Genomic DNA, 5677 nt, shown 5'->3' on the forward strand with positions numbered 1-5677 from the left:
TCAAAGAGTGAAATGGTGGCTACCATGGGCTGGGGGAGCAGAAAAGGAGGAGTTGCTCATCAGCAGGAATAAAGGTTTGGTAAAACAAGATGAATAAGCTTCAGAGATCTGCTGTACAACACTGCATCTATAGTTAACAATAAGGTATCATACAATTAAAAATTTAGGGGGAAGGCGAGTGTGTGTCCTTAATCCTACCAATTGGAGCGCAGGCCTGTGAGCCAGTTGGAGTTGTGGCGGCGGGAACGATTGGGCCGAGCAGAGGATGACATGTTGCTTTTCGTGGAGGTAACATCTAAAGGAACTGGTTTAAATCCTAATGCCAAAGTATGGCAAGAAGTTGCTCCTGGAAATACTGATGCCACCCCAGTAACTCATGGAACTGAAAGCTCTTGGCATGAAACAGCAGCTACATCAGGTGCTCATCCTGAGGGTAATGCAGAGCTCTCAGAAGATACATGTAAAGAATATGAAGTAATGTATTCTTCCTCTTGTGAAACCACAAGAAATACTACAGGCATTGAAGAATAAACTGATGGGATGATTTTAGGACCAGAAGATCTGAATTACCAAATATATGATGTTTCTGGAGAAAGCAATTCAGCAATTTCTACAGAAGACCTAAAAGAATTCTGAAGAAACAATTAGAATTCTGTTTTTCATGAGAAAATTTGTCAAAGGATCTTTACTTGATATCTCAAATGGATAGTGATCAGTTCATCCCAATTTGGACAGTTGCCAACATGGAAGAAATAAAAAAGTTTACTACAGACCCTGATCTAATTCTTGAAGTGTTAAGATCTTCTCCCATGGTGCAAGTTGATGAGAAGGGTGAGAAAGTGAGACCAAGTCATAAGCGTTGTATTGTAGTTCTTAGAGAGATTCCTGAAACAACAACAATAGAGGAAGTGAAAGCTTTGTTCAAAAGTGAAAACTGCCCTAAAGTGATAAGCTGTGAATTTGCACACAATAGCAACTGGTATATCACTTTCCAGTCAGACACAGATGCACAACAGGCTTTTAAATACTTAAGAGAAGAAGTTAAAACATTTCAGGGCAAGCCAATTATGGCAAGGATAAAAGCCATCAATACATTTTTTGCTAAGAATGGTTATCAATTAATGGATTCTAGTATCTATAGTCAGCCCATTCAAACTCAAGCACAGTATGCCTCCCCAGTCTTTATGCAGCCTGTATATAATCCTCACCAACAGTACTCGGTCTATAGTATTGTGCCTCAGTCTTGGTCTCCAAATCCTACACCTTACTTTGAAACACCACTGGCTCCCTTTCTCAATGGTAGTTTTGTGAATGGCTTTAATTCACCAGGATCTTATAAAACAAATGCTGCTGCTATAAATATGGGTTGATCATTCCAAAAAAAATCGTGTGAGGCCTCATTTTAGGCCATCCAGTGGTTCAGAACACTCAACAGAGGGCTCTGTATCCTTAGGGGATGGACAGATGAACAGATCTAGTTCAAGAAACCTTCCAACTGAATGGCATAACCCTAAAGTAACTGGGCATCAGGAGCAAACTTACCTTCAAAGGGAGACTTCCACTTTGCAGATGGAACAGAACGGGGACTGTGGTAGGGGCAGGAGAACTCTCTTCAGAGGTCAAAGACGACGAGAAGATGACAGGTTCTCAAGACCTCATCCTTCAACAGCTGAATCAAAGGCTCCAACACCAAAGTTTGACTTGTTAGCCTCAAATTTTCCACCTTTACCTGGAAGTTCATCAAGAATGCCAGGTGAACTCATTTTGGAGAATAGGATGTCTGATGTTGTTAAAGGTGTCTACAAAGTAAAGGATAATGAAGAGTTGAGAGTTAGTTGCCCAGTGCCTGCAGATGAGCAGACAGAATGCACTTCTGCCCAACAACTCAATATGAGTTCCAGTTCTCCATGTGCTGCTGAGCTTACTGCATTAAGCACAATTCAGCAAGAAAAGGATCTAATAGAGGATTCCTCTGTTCAGAAGTATGGTCTCAACCAGGCAACTATGCCAGTTTCTCCTCCAAGTACTACAAAGCCATCGAGGGCAAGTACTGCTTCACCGTGTAATAATAACATAAATGCAGTTATAGCTGTGGCTCTACAGGAACCCCGAAAGTTAAGTTATGCTGAAGTGTGCCAGAAGCCCCCTAAAGAGCCATCTTCAGTTCTTGTGCAGCCACTACGGGAACTTCGCTGTAATGTGGTGTCTCCCACCAAAAATGAAGACAGTGGAGCTCCTGAGAACTCCGTGGAGACACCACATGAGAAGCCAGAAGCAAGGGCTAGTAAGGATTATTCTGGCTTTCGAGGCAATACAATCCCCAGGGGAGCAGCTGGAAAAATCAGGGAACAGAGACGCCAGTTTAGCCATAGGGCTATACCTCAGGGAGTGACTCGACGTAATGGCAAAGAGCAATATGTGCCACCCAGATCACCAAAGTAAAAAACAACAAAACTATTCAAAAACTTCTCTCTCTTCCCATTAAACTGGAGCTGTGGCTATATTGAACTGTTTTGGAGGGGAGGGGGTAGCCAGGAAGGAAACAGGAGAAAGTACATCCTTAAATCATTATGGATTTTGGAGTTATGAGTGATAGGATCCCAAAATTCACTCTAATGTGATTTTTAAATGCTGGAGGATTCCAATCAATATAAATATATATATATATATATATACACACACACATACACATATATATAAAATATAATTTTTCTATTTTTGTTTTTGGTTTTAATTTGCAGAGATTTGCTGCCAGGAATCAATTTTGAGGGTTCAGATTTAGCTTGGAGGAAAAAAAAAATTATACATCCTTCAGTATAGGAGATGAGGGAATGAGAGAAAATATTTTTTGAAGAAGCATTTCTGTAAAATTAGAAATTACTTTTTTAAATCTATTTAAAGTTTTGCTTGAAGAATGCCATTTCTGACTATATGGCCTTGTATTGCAAAGCAGATCAGTGGCTGGGGTGCCTGTTGTGGGTGTGAGTGTGTACAAGAGCGATTGAAGCCAAATCTGTTGTCATGTTAGTAAATGATTTGAAAACTGAACGTAATACTTGAGTAGGTTTTGTTTTTTCTAGTTTGAAATTTAGTCTTTGTCTTTTTGACCTTACTAATACTTCATTCAACAAGTTGTAAAATGATTGTACCTGGAGATGTGACTACCAATCAGTTTGATACTCAAGGAAAGGGGGTTATTAAAAAAATTGAAAATTTCATCTTGGACCTCGGTGCATAGGCCAAATGGATTTCAGAGGTTTAAACTTCCCTGTGATTCCCCCCCCAACACCCCCAAAATGAGAAAAAAATATTTTTTTCTTACTCCATATGTTACTCTCTGTTCTTTCACTGCCCACTCACAAAAGCAGAATAACCAACTACCTACTGAAGTGTATGTTTGTAATTGCTTTGACCAGTCTAGTCAAATCATATAAATTGTTCTAAATTTCAGAATTGAACGTTGCAGTATTTGCTCTTCTGTTCACACATTTAGAATTTTAGCTCCCAAGATGGTAGAGCAGACTGACCCTACAGTAATTTATTTGTTGTTAATCTTAAAGATGAAACATAGTAACTGACTCTTAAGTGTTAAATAATGTAGAAGTAAAATATTTTTTTAAAAAAGGCTTAATTTAGAGGGGTACTTATTTCTATTTACAATGTATTTATCACCTTCCTTTCCTACTCTTCTCCCCCCACACCCAAAAAGTACAGTTTGGAATTCACTGAAACAATACCAACAAGTCATGAGATTTTTTAGTAAAGATGAGAAAGATGGTTGAAGAAAATTAATGCATAATTTCTCAGTGAATAAAGTTGTACCTGTCATATACTAAATAGACAAGTTTATATGGTGTTATTTAGCAAATGGCTAAAATATTAAAAACTGTGTTGTGTTAATCTGTTTTAAGTCATACCATTTTCAGAGTTCTATGTAAGGTGGGTTTTATTTTTCTTTTAAGGATAGTTTGTAATAGTAAGAACTGTCCCATATGTTAGTAAATTACATATGTACAAATTGAAACTGTAAATTATGAACACTGGAAAGCACCATTGTGACATAGAGTAAACATCTTACTAATATATTAAAGTGAATGTAAATGGTGGCTAAAAAAAAAAATTAAGGGAGTATATTTCATGTCTTAACATGAGATTGGTAGTTCTTAACAAACTAATATAAAATAAATCATATAGAATGTTGTTAATAACATAGGCTCTCAGTGGAACTCCAGAGTATCTAATTTTGAGCAAACCCTGGAAACATGCATTTTTAAGCAACTGTGTGATGATTGCAGGTGGCTCCTATACATAACTTTGTGGTTTACTTCTAGAAAGAAAATGCTGTAGACCTAACATATAAATCAAATGAGGTAGATATCCCTTTCTTCTTTCACAATCTTCATATTCACTTGTCACACTCTTCACTACTCAAATAACTGACAATATTTTTTTTTTTTATCTCTTCTGACCCTTTGGAATCTTCATGTTAGGTGTCTTGTTTGTGGATTTCTTTCTTTCTTTCACAGTCTTTAAAGCTCATGTATCTACTTGAATAAACTGGTGGTTGATAAGTCTTTGTATATGTCTTTCATCTTTTCTAGGATGCACTGGCATGAAGTACCCTTGCAACCACAGTATCCACTACAAAGTCAGAAAGTAAGCATGTCATATTCCATTCCAGCCCTCAGTATTTTCCTATAAAACACTCTGTCTTGGTCTCACTACTCTTTTGGGCATTCAATACATATTCATTATGCCTTGAATATCTTGAAAATTTCTGACATGTGTCACCATCCTAACAATTACTTTGATCTGTTTTTGGACAATGGAAAAGTACTTCAATTTCAGAAAGCATATTTGAACTCTATTACGTTGCTCATCAGGGGCCTGAAAACCCCTTGGCAGATCCCCAGCAATTATGTCTATTCCACCAGCTTTAGGTTTTAATAACAGTATTCCTAATTAGCTAAATATTAAATTAACTAAATATATAGTTCACCTGCCCCATATAACTGGGAGTGATATTTCTTTACATATGTTTATGAGTATTTTTAAGCACTAGTCTTTCATTTTTATTTTCTATGAACATTGTCATGTCAAATTCCAAGAAAGTAGAGGTTAAAAAACTAATATTTATGCTGGTAGACAAAAAGAAAAAAGCTAACACTTCTGTACATTCAAATGAATTTATCAACCTGCCTTATACCATAGGAGAGGTAAAGAGGTGATATTAATTTTTTTCATAAATGTTCATGTACTATAGAAAAGATATAAGCGAAATACAGGGAAGACTTTAAGCTTTATTCTCTGAGGGAATATGTTATAGTCTGTTTTCCTTTTTAAAAATTAAATGTTTCAGTCAGGTACTCTTGGAAGGTTGAGGTGGGCGAATCACCTGAGCTCAGGAGTTGGAGACCAGCCTGGGCAAAATGGTGAAACCCCATCTCTACAAAAAATTTTAAAAAATTAGCCAGACATGGTGGCATGCACCTATAGTCTCAGCTACTTAGGAGGTTGAGGCAGGAGGATCCCTTGAGCTCAAGCTGCAGTGAACCACGATTGCACCACTGTGCTCATCTAGGCAACAGAGTGAGACTCTGTCTCCAAAAACAAAACAAAAAGTTTTAAAGAAAGTATATAAGAATGAAGTGTTTCAAAGGGATACTCTATAAGCAGA

General features: G+C 37.2%; 1 pseudogene across 1 annotated transcript; it reads left to right on the forward strand.

The window, feature by feature from the left end:
• Nucleotides 1–209: 209 nt before the first annotated feature.
• LOC117080738 lies at nucleotides 210–3763 on the forward strand (annotated as a pseudogene). The gene is made up of 2 exons (XR_004435935.1): nucleotides 210–2043; nucleotides 2104–3763. The product of XR_004435935.1 is annotated as a la-related protein 4-like (transcript).
• The last annotated feature ends 1914 nt before the right edge of the window (nucleotides 3764–5677 follow it).

The sequence above is a fragment of the Trachypithecus francoisi genome, unplaced genomic scaffold (genome assembly GCF_009764315.1).
Source record: "Trachypithecus francoisi isolate TF-2019V2 unplaced genomic scaffold, Tfra_2.0 Lachesis_group8, whole genome shotgun sequence".
Lineage (NCBI taxonomy): Eukaryota > Metazoa > Chordata > Mammalia > Primates > Cercopithecidae > Trachypithecus > Trachypithecus francoisi.